Source organism: Oncorhynchus kisutch, linkage group LG19 (assembly GCF_002021735.2).
Source record: "Oncorhynchus kisutch isolate 150728-3 linkage group LG19, Okis_V2, whole genome shotgun sequence".
NCBI lineage: Eukaryota > Metazoa > Chordata > Actinopteri > Salmoniformes > Salmonidae > Oncorhynchus > Oncorhynchus kisutch.
Genome location: NC_034192.2, coordinates 13,967,992 through 13,981,178, shown reverse-complemented (window position 1 = coordinate 13,981,178; position 13,187 = coordinate 13,967,992).

Sequence of the window (13,187 nt, the reverse complement as noted above, 5' to 3'; positions counted from 1 at the left end):
TATAGCAAGTAACACACTGGAATGGTAGATTTGCAGTGGAAGAATGTGCAAAGTAGAGATAGAAATAATGGGGTGCAAAGGAGCAAAATAAATAAATACAGTAGGGGAAGAGGTAGTTGTTTTGGCTAAATTATAGATGGGCTATGTACAGGTGCAGTAATCTGTGAGCTGCTCTGACAGTTGGTGCTTAAAGCTAGTGAGGGAGATAAGTGTTTCCAGTTTCAGAGATTTTTGTAGTTCATTCCAGTCATTGGCAGCAGAGAACTGGATTGAGAGGCGGCCAAAGAAAGAATTGGTTTTGGGGGTGACCAGAGAGATATACAGTGCCTTGCGAAAGTATTCCCCCTTGAACTTTGCGACCTTTTGCCACATTTCAGGCTTCAAACATAAAGATATAAAACAGTATTTTTTTGTGAAGAATCAACAACAAGTGGGACACAATCATGAAGTGGAACGACATTTATTGGATATTTCAAACTTTTTTAACAAATCAAAAACTGAAAAATTGGGCGTGCAAAATTATTCAGCCCCCTTAAGTTAATACTTTGTAGCGCCACCTTTTGCTGCGATTACAGCTGTAAGTCGCTTGGGGTATGTCTCTATCAGTTTTGCACATCGAGAGACTGACATTTTTTCCCATTCCTCCTTGCAAAACAGCTCGAGCTCAGTGAGGTTGGATGGAGAGCATTTGTGAACAGCAGTTTTCAGTTCTTTCCACAGATTCTCGATTGGATTCAGGTCTGGACTTTGACTTGGCCATTCTAACACCTGGATATGTTTATTTTTGAACCATTCCATTGTAGATTTCGCTTTATGTTTTGGATCATTGTCTTGTTGGAAGACAAATCTCCGTCCCAGTCTCAGGTCTTTTGCAGACTCCATCAGGTTTTCTTCCAGAATGGTCCTGTATTTGGCTCCATCCATCTTCCCATCAATTTGAACCATCTTCCCTGTCCCTGCTGAAGAAAAGCAGGCCCAAACCATGATGCTGCCACCACCATGTTTGACAGTGGGGATGTTGTGTTCAGGGTGATGAGCTGTGTTGCTTTTACGCCAAACATAACGTTTTGCATTGTTGCCAAAAAGTTACATTTTGGTTTCATCTGACCAGAGCACCTTCTTCCACATGTTTGGTGTGTCTCCCAGGTGGCTTGTGGCAAACTTTAAACAACACTTTTTATGGATATCTTTAAGAAATGGCTTTCTTCTTGCCACTCTTCCATAAAGGCCAGATTTGTGCAATATACGACTGATTGTTGTCCTATGGACAGAGTCTCCCACCTCAGCTGTAGATCTCTGCAGTTCATCCAGAGTGAACATGGGCCTCTTGGCTGCATCTCTGATCAGTCTTCTCCTTGTATGAGCTGAACGTTTAGAGGGACGGCCAGGTCTTGGTAGATTTGCAGTGGTCTGATACTCCTTCCATTTCAATATTATCGCTTGCACAGTGCTCCTTGGGATGTTTAAAGCTTGGGAAATCTTTTTGTATCCAAATCCGGCTTTAAACTTCTTCACAACAGTATCTCGGACCTGCCTGGTGTGTTCCTTGTTCTTCATGATGCTCTCTGCGCTTTTAACGGACCTCTGAGACTATCACAGTGCAGGTGCATTTATACGGAGACTTGATTACACACAGGTGGATTGTATTTATCATCATTAGTCATTTAGGTCAACATTGGATCATTCAGAGATCCTCACTGAACTTCTGGAGAGAGTTTGCTGCACTGAAAGTAAAGGGGCTGAATAATTTTGCACGCCCAATTTTTCAGTTTTTGATTTGTTAAAAAAGTTAGAAATATCCAATAAATGTCGTTCCACTTCATGATTGTGTCCCACTTGTTGTTGATTCTTCACAAAAAAATACAGTTTTATATCTTTATGTTTGAAGCCTGAAATGTGGCAAAAGGTCGCAAAGTTCAAGGGTGCCGAATACTTTCGCAAGGCACTGTACCTGCTGGAGCGCGTGCTACAGGTGGATGATGCTATGGTGACCAGCGAGCTGAGATAAGGGGGGACTTTACCTAGCAGGGTCTTGTAGATGACATAGAGCCAGTGGGTTTGGCGACGAGTATGAAGCGAGTCTATCCCAAGTCTATCACCCCCACACGTATCCAGGAGAATTGCCAGGTATTATCTCCCATAATTCTCCATTATTTGAAGAGGTGTGTCATCTGATTTAGTTCACGTGTGTGGCTGTGGGGTAATTGTCTTTTTGAACCATGCAGGTGTTTGACTTTGTGTTGAGCGACGAGGAAATGAAGACCATTCTGGGCTTCAACAGGAACTGGAGAGTCTGCCCAATGAGAGGGTGAGGCCCTACGTGGTTTATTTTGACCAATGTACTGTATTTTACAGTATACACTCTCTCTGCAGAGGCTCAAACTGTTTAAATAAGTATTATGAAGTCAAATCATCATTTTAATGTGATGATGACAGCTATGTGTGTTATGATGTTACTTTTCTTTGCATGCAAATATACTTCATGTTTATTTGATTTCTGAACATGTGAAAAACTGTACTGTCTCTCTGAATGGTGTTTCCCTACTTCTTTCCCTACTTCAATGCTGAATTTTAAGGAAAGTTACATCTGGTGATATGACTTGGTTGAGATGTCTGTCCTCTCTCTGTTTAGATTCATTATTATTTCTCCCTTTAAGACAATATGCATAAATAGCCATCCTTGAGCTAGTTTCTAGCGATTGACTGATTTAGTATCTGTGTGTTTCAGTATTGTATTTCTCATGACATATACACTCTGACCTATGTTATAGCATGCTAACCTAGCATAATGCACAATGGTAATGGTAGGATTGAAAAAAGCTTGAGGGTTTGGTAGGAAATCTGGAGCCTAGGATCTGCTAACGCACAGTAGGGTGTTTGTGGCTTCTCACATGACCTAGTTTGTTTGTCTCTTTCGATTTGAGTCTCCAATGGTCTCTCTCAAACTTTTTCATCCACATTTACAGGCCATACATTACCAATATGACTTTATAGAATTGATGTTAACCATAGGAATTCATAGTTTAACCATAGGAGCTGGGTATGTCATACCTGGTCTTACTGAAGTAAGTTACAGAAATACCACAATGGTACATGGACATTGTATGTGATGTACAGTATTACATATCAACTGTGAGATTTTTCATTTAAATCCATCTGTTTTTGTTTCAGGGATAAAAACAGCCAACGAGTAGAAAATTGGCATATAGACATAGTATAGACATAGCTTATCCAAATAGTACATTGACCTATATGCATTAAGATATTTTGTTGAACACTCCCTTCCATCAAATTCCTACTCATAGGAGCCGTTTTCCCTAGAAATAGTCATCCACACTCCTTGCCTAACAGGATAAAGCACTTCTACCCATTGACTGACTCATGATGTGGGTTGAGACTGTTGTGAAATTCCCAGTTCCCTTTTGTGAAAGGTTAAATACATTTATTTTTTACCAATAAAGCTTTCTTTGCTCCAGTCATTGTGCAGTTGATAAGAAAATATTCATATATCATGGTTAGCAGTTTAAATATATCGAAATACATGACATCTTAGTGCAGAACATCAATAAATTCTGGAATTAATCACATTTTACTGTGTAAATTGTCAATGTTAACATATTGTTTGAGATATATCTCTAAAGAGCGCTGTCTAAGCAATGATGAATAGAATTTTATATTAGAACAAGGCGCACAGGGACACCATGATTTGAAAGGCACTTTCCAACATGTAAGTACACTTACAACTGTGCAACATTTATAATAAACGTGTTTAAACTCTGAACAAGTAAAGGCAACACTATTTGGCACTTACAGTTGAAGTCGGAAGTTTACATACACTTAGGTTGGAGTCATTGAAACTCGTTTTTCAACCACTCCACAAATTTCTTGTTAACAAACTACAGTTTTGGCAAGTCGGTTAGGACATCTACTTTGTGCATGACACAAGTCATTTTTCCAACAATTGTTAACAGACAGATTATTTCCCTGATAATTCAATGTATCACAATTCCAGTGGGTCAGAAGTTGACTGTGCCTTTTAACAGCTTGGAAAATTGGACATTGACCTGAGGATATATTTCAAAGCCTACCTTCAAACTCAGTGCCTCTTTGCTTGACATCATGGGAAAATAAAAAGAAATCAGCCAAGACCTCAGAAAGAAAAATGGTAGACCACATGTCTGGTTCATCTTTGGGAGCAATTTCCAAATGCCTGAAGGTACCACGTTCATCTGTACAATCATTAGTACGCAAGTATAAACACAATGGGACCACGCCGCCGTCATACCGTTCAGGAAGGGGACGCATTCTGTCTCTTAGAGATGAACATACTTTGGTGCGAAAAGTGCAAATCAATCCCAGAACAACAGCAAAGGACCTTGTGAAGATGCTGGAGGAAACAGGTACAAAAGTATCTATATCCACAGTAAAACAGAGTCCTATATCGACATAACCTGAAAGGCCGCTCAGTAAGGAAGAAGCCACTGCTCCAAAACCTCCATAAAAAAGCCAGACTACGCTTTGCAACTGTACATGGGGACAAAGATTGTACTTTTTGGACAAATGTCCTCTGGTCTGATGAAGCAAAAATAGAACGGTTAGGCCATAATGACAATCGTTATGTTTGGAGGAAAAAGGGGGAGTCTTACAAGCCGAAGAACACCATCCCAACCGTGAAGCACGGGGGTGGCAGCATCATGTTGTGGGGTTGCTTTGCTGCAGGAGGGACTGGTGCACTTCACAAAATAGATGGCTTCATGAGGATGGAAAATGATGTGGATATATTGAAGCAACATCTCAAGGCATCAGTCAGGAAGTTAAAGCTTGGTCGCAAATTGGTCTTCCAAATGGACAATGACCCCAAGCAGACTTCCAAAGTTGTGGCAAAATGGCTTAAGGACAACAAAGTCAAGGTATTGGAGTGGTCCATCACAAAGCCCTGACCTCAATCCCTTAGGAAATTTGTGGGCAGAACTGAAAAAGTGTGTGCGAGCAAGGAGGCATTACAAACCTGACTCAGTTACACCAGCTCTGTCAGGAGGAATGGGCCAAAATTCACCCAACTTATTGTGGGAAGCTTGTGGAAGGCTACCCGAAACAGTAAAACAATTTAAAGGCAATGCTACCAAATACTAATTGAGTGTATGTAAACTTCTGACCCACTGGGGGGAAAAAATGAAATAAATAAAAGCTGAAATAAATCATTCTCTCTACTATTATTCTGACATTTCACATTCTTAAAATAAAGTGGTGATCCTAACTGACCCAAGACAGGGAATTTTTTACTAGGATTAAATGTCAGAAATTGTTAACTGAGTTTAAATGTATTTGGCTACGGTGTATGTAAACTTCCAACTTCAACTGTATTACATTACACACTGACATTATCAGTGGATGTTCTGTTTGCCTCCTGAACTTTTCTGTATCTCAAGAACAATGTCAAAGTATTGGTTGAATCTATATACAACTACTGGACTTCTCGCTGTATGTCCCCAGTGTTTTTCACCGACAGGAAGACGGGCACTACTGTATAGGAATGTGGGTGTCAGGTCAGTGTCCGTTCTGTCTTTAGCTCCAGTTCCACTCTGAGGTTTCAGTACTCTGCATGCAGAGGGAAGTCTTTGTGCTTGTTGCCCCTGCAGTGAGGAGGAGGGTACGTCAGGGAAGAACAGGTAAAGAGGATAGTGGGGTTGAAGTCAGCATCTAGACACTCTGGAACTCTGGACTCACCATTCCATAGTGAATCCTCTCCAGTTCCTGTTGAAACTCAGGATGACTTTCATGTCTTCGTCACTGAGCTCGAAGCCAAACATATGTTTGAAGGCGACAAAATAACAATGTAGAAGTGTGAAGGAACCAGTGGCTTGAAACCAAAAGATTGTGGGTTCAAATCTGACATTTTCTCTTTTTAAGTACAATTCAACAACTGTCAATGTCAAACATATGAACCGGTAAAAGTGTGAAGGTCTCAGTGGCTCCCAGGTTAAATCCCTGCCTTGCATGTAGGTTCAAAACAAATCTCTTGTCCGTTTGTGTACAACTCTCAATATGGGGTGAAGGTTAACATTTCAACAGGACCCTAAGTACACGGCTTCGGGACAAGCGTCTGAATGTCCTTGAGTGGCCCAGCCAGAGCCCGGACTTGAACCTGCCGCAACCATCTGTAGAGAGACCTGAAAATAGCTGTGCAGCAACGCTCCCCATCCAACCTGACAGAGCTTGAGAGGATCTGCAGAGAAGAATAAGAGAAACTCCCCAAATACAGGTGTGCCAAGCTTGTAGTGTCATACTCAAGAAGAGTCGAGGCTGTAATTGCTGCCAAAACTGCTTCAACAATGTACTGAGTAAAGGGTCTGAATACTTATGTAAATGTGATATCAGTTATTTTTAGTTATTTATTTGCAAAATAAAGGTGGGCTATTTACAGGGGCAGTAATCTGTGAGCTGCTCTGACAGCTGGTGCTTAAAGCTAGTGAGGGAGATAAGTGTTTCCAGTTTCAGAGATTTTTGTAGTTCGTTCCAGTCATTGGCAGCAGAGAACTGGAAGGAGAGGCAGCCAAAGAAAGAATTGGCCCTGGGGGTGACTAGAGAGATATACCTGCTGGAGCGCATGCTACAGGTGGGAGATGCTATGGTGACCAGCGAGCTGAGATAAGGGGGGACTTTACCTAGCAGGGTCTTGTAGATGACCTGGAGCCAGTGGGTTTGGCGACGAGTATGAAGTGAGGGCCAGCCAACGAGAGCGTACAGGTCGCAATGGTGGGTAGTATATGGGGCTTTGGTGACAAAACAGATTGCACTGTGATAGACTGCATCCAATTTGTTGAGTAGGGTATTGGACGCTATTTTGTAAATGACATCGCCAAAGTCGAGGATTGGTAGGATGGTCAGTTTTACAAGGGTATGTTTGGTAGCATGAGTGAAGGATGCTTTGTTGCGAAATAGGGAGCCAATTCTAGATTTAACTTTGGATTGGAGATGTTTGATATGGGTCTGGAAGGAGAGTTTACAGTCTAACCAGACACCTAAGTATTTGTAGTTCTCCACGTATTCTAAGTCAGAGCCATCCAGAGTAGTGTTGTTGGACAGGCGGGCAGGTGCAGGTAGCGATCGGTTGAAGAGCATGCATTTAGTTTTACTTGTATTTAAGAGGAATTGGAGGCCACGGAACGAGAGTTGTATGGCATTGAAGCTTGCCTGGAGGGTTGTTAACACAGTGTCCAAAGAAGGGCCAGAAGTATACAGAATGGTGTCGTCAGTGTAGAGGTGGATCAGAGACACACCAGCAGCAAGAGCGACCTCATTGATGTATACAGAGAAGAGAGTCGGTCCAAGAATTGAACCCTGTTGCACCCCCATAGAGACTGCCAGAGGTCCGGACAGCAGACCCTCCGATTTGACACACTGAACTCTATCAGAGAAGTAGTTGGTGAACCAGGCGAGGCAATCATTTGAGAAACCAAGGCTGTCGAGTCTGCCGATGAGGATGTGGTGATTGACAGAGTCGAAAGCCTTGGCCAGATCAATGAATACAGCTGCACAGTAATGTTTCTTATCGATGGCGGTTAAGATATCGTTTAGGACCTTGAGCGTGGCTGAGGTGCACCCATGACCAGCTCTGAAACCAGATTGCATAGCAGAGAAGGTATGGTGAGATTCGAAATGGTCGGTAATCTGTTTGTTGACTTGGCTTTCGAAGACCTTAGAAAAGCATGGTAGGATAGATATAGGTCTGTAGCAGTTTGGGTCAAGAGTGTCCCCCCCCTTTGAAGAGGGGGATGACCACAGCTGCTTTCCAATCTTTGGGAATCTCAGACGACACGAAAGAGAGGTTGAACAGGCTAGTAATAGGGGTGGCAACAATCTCGGCAGATAATTTTAGAAAGTTAAGGGTCCAGATTGTCTAGCCCGGCTGATTTGTAGGGGTCCAGATTTTGCAGCTCTTTCAGAACATCAGCTGAACGGATTTGGGAAAAGGAGAAATGGGGAAGGCTTGGGCGAGTTGCTGTGGGGGGTGCAGTGCTGTTGACCGGGGTCAGATTAGCCAGGTGGAAAGCATGGCCAGCCGTAGAAAAATGCTTATTGAAATTCTCAATTATGATGGATTTATCAGTGGTGACAGTGTTTCCTATCTTCAGTGCAGTGGGCAGCTGGGAGGAGGTGTTCTTATTCTCCATGGACTTTACAGTGTCCCAGAACTTTTGAGTTAGTGTTGCAGGAAGAAAATATCTGCTTGAAAAAGCTAGCCTTGGCTTTTCTAACTGCCTGTGTATAATGGTTTCTAGCATCCCTGAACAGCTGCATATCACGGGGGCTGTTCGATGCTAATGCAGAACGCCATATGATGTTTTTTGTGTTGGTTAAGGGCAGTCAGGTCTGGGGAGAACCAAGGGCTATATCTGTTCCTGGTTCTAAATTTCTTGAATGGGGCATGTTTATTTAAGATGGTTAGGAAGGCATTTAAAAAAAATATCCAGGCATCCTCTGCTGACGGGATGAGATCAATATCCTTCCAGGATACCCCGGCCAGGTCGATTAGAAAGGCCTGCTCGCTGAAGTGTTTCAGGGAGCATTTGACAGTGATGAGTGGAGGACGTTTGACCGCTGACCCATTACGGATGCAGGCAATGAGGCAGTGATCGCTGAGATCTTGGTTGAAGACAGCAGAGGTGTATTTAGAGGGCAAGTTGGTTAGGGTGATATCTATGAGGGTGCCCGTGTTTAAGGCTTTGGGGAGGTACCTGGTAGGTTCATTGATAATTTGTGAGATTGAGGGCATCAAGTTTAGATTGTAGGATGGCTGGGGTGCAACGGTGAGAGACTTGTTTTTAGAGAGGTGGATTTTTAAAAGTAGAAGTTCAAATTGTTTGGGTACAGACCTGGATAGTAGGACAGAAGTCTGCAGGCTATCTTTGCAGTAGATTGCAACACCGCCCACTTTGGCAGTTCTATCTTGTCTGAAAATGTTGTAGTTTGGGATTAAAATTTCAGAATTTTTGGTGGTCTTCCTAAGCCAGGATTCAGACACAGCTAGAACATCCGGGTTGGCAGAGTGTGCTAAAGCAGTGAATAGAACAAACTTAGGGAGGAGGCTTCTAATGTTAACATGCATGAAACCAAGGCTATTACGGTTACAGAAGTCGTCAAAAGAGAGCGCCTGGGGAATAGGAGTGGAGCTAGGCACTGCAGGGCCTGGATTCACCTCTACATCGCCAGAGGAACAGAGGAGGAGTAGAATAAGGGTACGGCTAAAAGCAATAAGAATTGGTCGTCTAGAACGTTTGGAACAGAGAGTAAAAGGAGGTTTCTGGGGGTGATAAAATAGCATCGAGGTATAATGTTGTTAGTGGAATTCTAAATTCCTCTGTATTATTTCCCAATCAGAATTAATTACTCTGTCAATGCATTCTATGGGATTGTAAAACCCATATTATTATTATTATTATAGGAATGGACAGAGCCCCAGTCTTAAACTCAGGTAACAGCGTTTATTTCAAGAGAGTACTGCCACATACACATTTTTCCACAGGTTATAAACAGAAAATGACGTCAGCGTTTTCTAAATGTTCTATCTCTTTCATGACACCGGTAGAGAGGCCCTATAGTTCTCGAGCCTTCGCTCCACACCTGAAGTCAAGGTCAGTCAGTATAAATCAGCATTCTAGACAGTCTGGAGAATGTACTATCTCCAGGTGGCAGGGACGGACTTTCATTTGTACAAGGAACAGACCGTCATTGTTACTAAACTCCTGACTACATTATATACAATTGCGAATGGGAGCAAGAGAGAAAATTCATACATGTACAGTACATTATAGCATTTGGACTAGTCAGTTCTGATTGGAATGTATACATAATTAGTCATTTCAACCATAATTTCCTCCAACAAATGTACAGACAAAGGTATGGTAGGATGTGAATACAGTGGAGGTAAACCTAGGTATTGAGTGATGAAGAGAGAGATATTGTCTCTAGAAACATCATTGAAACCAGGAGATGGCATTGCATGTGTGGGTGGTGGAACTAATAGGTTGGATAAGGTATAGTGAGCAGGACTAGAGGCTCTACAGTGAAATAAGCCAATAAACACTAACCAGAACAGCAATGGACAAGGCATATTGACATTAAGGAGAGGCATGCTTAGTCGAGTGATCAAAAGGGTCCAGTGAGTAGAGAGGTTGGTTGGGGGTCACGGCGATTTAGACAGCTTGCCAGGCCATCGGTAGCACGCTAGCATAGGATGGAGGTCTGTTATTAGCCACCTCTTGCATTCCGTCAGTAGATTAGTGGGGTTCCGTGTGGTAGAGGGGATTAATCCAAATCACACAACGACAACAAAAAACAATATATATAGTTATAGAGGCCCAAGAAGAAAAATAATCATAATAATAATAAAAATAAATAAATAAATTGTCCGATTGTCTATTCAGATAGCAGCCGATAAGACAGCTAACGGTTAGCGGGCCGCAGATGGGCGTTCAGGTAACGTCGCGACGGAGGAGCCAGCCGGATAACTCCTTCGGGTAGATAACGTTGGCAGTCCAGTTGTGAAGGTCCGGTGGGGCTCCGCGTAGGCAGTAAAACGGGTCCGGATAGGTGATTGTAGCCCAGGAGTGATTGATGGAACTCTTCAGCTGGCTAGCTCCGGAATAATTGATGTTTGCTCCGGAATCGACGAAAGCGGATAGTCGCACGGATAGCAGCTAGCTAGCTGTGAGATCCAGATATGAATGTCCAGAGTTAGCGGTTGAAATCCAGGGACATGGAGAGAAGAATTGGTCCGGTATGTTCCGTTCCGCGCTGTGCCATACAAAACTGGCGATAGATTTTCGAGCTAAAGGATAGCTGATGACCACAAACCGTGGTTAGCTGAATACTAACGATTAGCCAGTAAAGAAGCTAACTAGCTTCTGATTAGCTTCTGGATTAGCTTCTGATTAGCTTCTGGCTAGCTTCTGGATTAGCTTCTGGCTAGCTTCTGGCTAGCTCCTGGCTAGCTTCTGGCTAGCTTCTTGGAGGATTACAGATTTGAGGTAAATAATACTTTTTTATAAATATAAATTGGTGAGGCGGGTTACAGGAAAGTGTTTTGAAGATGAGTTTATGGAAAATGTAAAAATATATATAAAAAGGTATGTGAAAAAAGTAGTAAATATATATATATATATATGGGACAGGACAAGACGAGGACAAAAGACGTCTGAACTGCTATGCCATCTTGGAATCATAATGCATGAGGCGATACTGATTGAAAGCGCTTTAATATCAAATCAAATTTTATTGGTCACATACACATGGTTATTAGATGTTATTCTGAGTGTAGTGAAATGCTTATGCTTCCAGGTCAGACAGTGCAGCAATATCTAACAAGTAATATCTAACAATTCCACAACAGATACCTAATACACACATATCTAAGTAAAGGAATATATAAATATGTGGATGAGCAATGACAGAGCGGCACGGATACTGTATTGTATATGCAATATATACTGTATTGTATATGCAATACAGTATATACATATGGGAAGAGTAATGCAAGATATGTAAACATTATTAAAGTGAAATTTTTAAAGTGGCTAGTGTCTGTAGGCAGTATCCTCTCTGTGCTAGTGATGGCTGTTTAACAGTCTGTTGGCCTTGAGATAGAAGCTGTTTTTCAGTCTCTCGGTCCCAGCTTTGATGCACCTGTACTGACCTCACCTTCTGGATGATAGCGGGGTGAACAGGCAGTGGCTCGGGTGGTTGTTGTCCTTGATGATCTTTTTGGCCTTCCTGTGACATCGGGTGCTTTAGGTGTCCTGGAGGGAAGGTAGTTTGCCCCCGGTGATGCGTTGTGCAGACCGCACCACTCTCTGGAGAGCCCTGCGGTTGTGGGCGGAGCAGTTGCCGTACCAGGTGGTGATACAGCCCGACAGGATGCTCTCCTTTATGCATCTGTAAAGGTTTGTGGGTTTTCGGTGACAAGCCAAATTTCTTTAGCCTCCTGAGGTTGAAGAGGCGTTGTCATGCCTTCTTCACCACACTGTCTTTTTGGGTGGACCATTTCAGTTTGTCCGTGATGTGTATGCCGAGGAACATAAAACATTCCACCTTCTCTACTGCTGTCCCGTCAATTGAAGTCCAAGATCATCTCCTTTGTTTTGTTGATGTTGAGTGAGAGGTTATTTTCCTGACACCACACTCCGAGAGTCCTCACCTCCTCCCTGTAGGCTGTCATCTGAAAACTTGACTGAGTTGGAGGTGTGAATGGCCACACAGTCATGGGTGAACAGGGAGTACAGGAGCGGGCTAAGCACACACCCTTGTGGTGCCCCCAATGTTGAGGATCAGCAAAGTAGAGATGTTGTTTCCTACCTTCTCCACCTGGGGCGGCCCATCAGGAAGTCCAGGACTCAATTGCACAGGGCGGGGTTGAGACCCAGGGCCTCACTCTTAATCATGAGCTTGGATGGTACTATGGTGTTGAATGCTGAGCTATAGTCAATGAACAGCATTCTTACATAGGTATTCCTCTTGTACAGATGGTATAGGGCAGCGTGCAGTGCGATGGCAATTGTATCGTCTGTGGACCTATTGGGGCGGTAAGCAAATTGAAGTGGGTCTTTGGTGACAGGTAAGGTGGAGGTGATATGATCCTTGACTAGTCTCAACATACTTCATGATGACAGAAGTGAATGCTATCCATCTATCCACGGTTTCTGGTTAGGGTAGGTTTTAATAGTCACAGTGAGTACATCATCTTCTATATACTTACACTTATCTCCTATACACTTATAAACTCACTCACCGGATCAGTGTAAACATCAATAGTATTCTCTGAGGCTACCAGGAACATATCCCAGTCCGCGTGATCAAAACAATCTTGAAGCGTGGATTCTGATTGGTGAGGCCAGTGTTGAATAGTGCTTAGCACGGGTGCTTCCTGTTTGAGTTTCTGCCTATAGGAAGGGAGGAGCAAAATGGAGTCATGGTCTGATTTGCCGAAAGGAGGGCGGGGGAGGGCCTAGTACGCATTGTGGAAGTTAGAGTAACAGTGGTCCAGCGTTATGTCAGAACAAGTGCTAAAGTTGATATGCTGATAGAATTTAGGTAGACTTGGTCTCAAATGTGCTTTATTAAAGTCCCCAGCTACAATAAATGCAGCCTCAGAATATATGGTTTCCAGTTTGCATAAAGTCTAGTGAAGT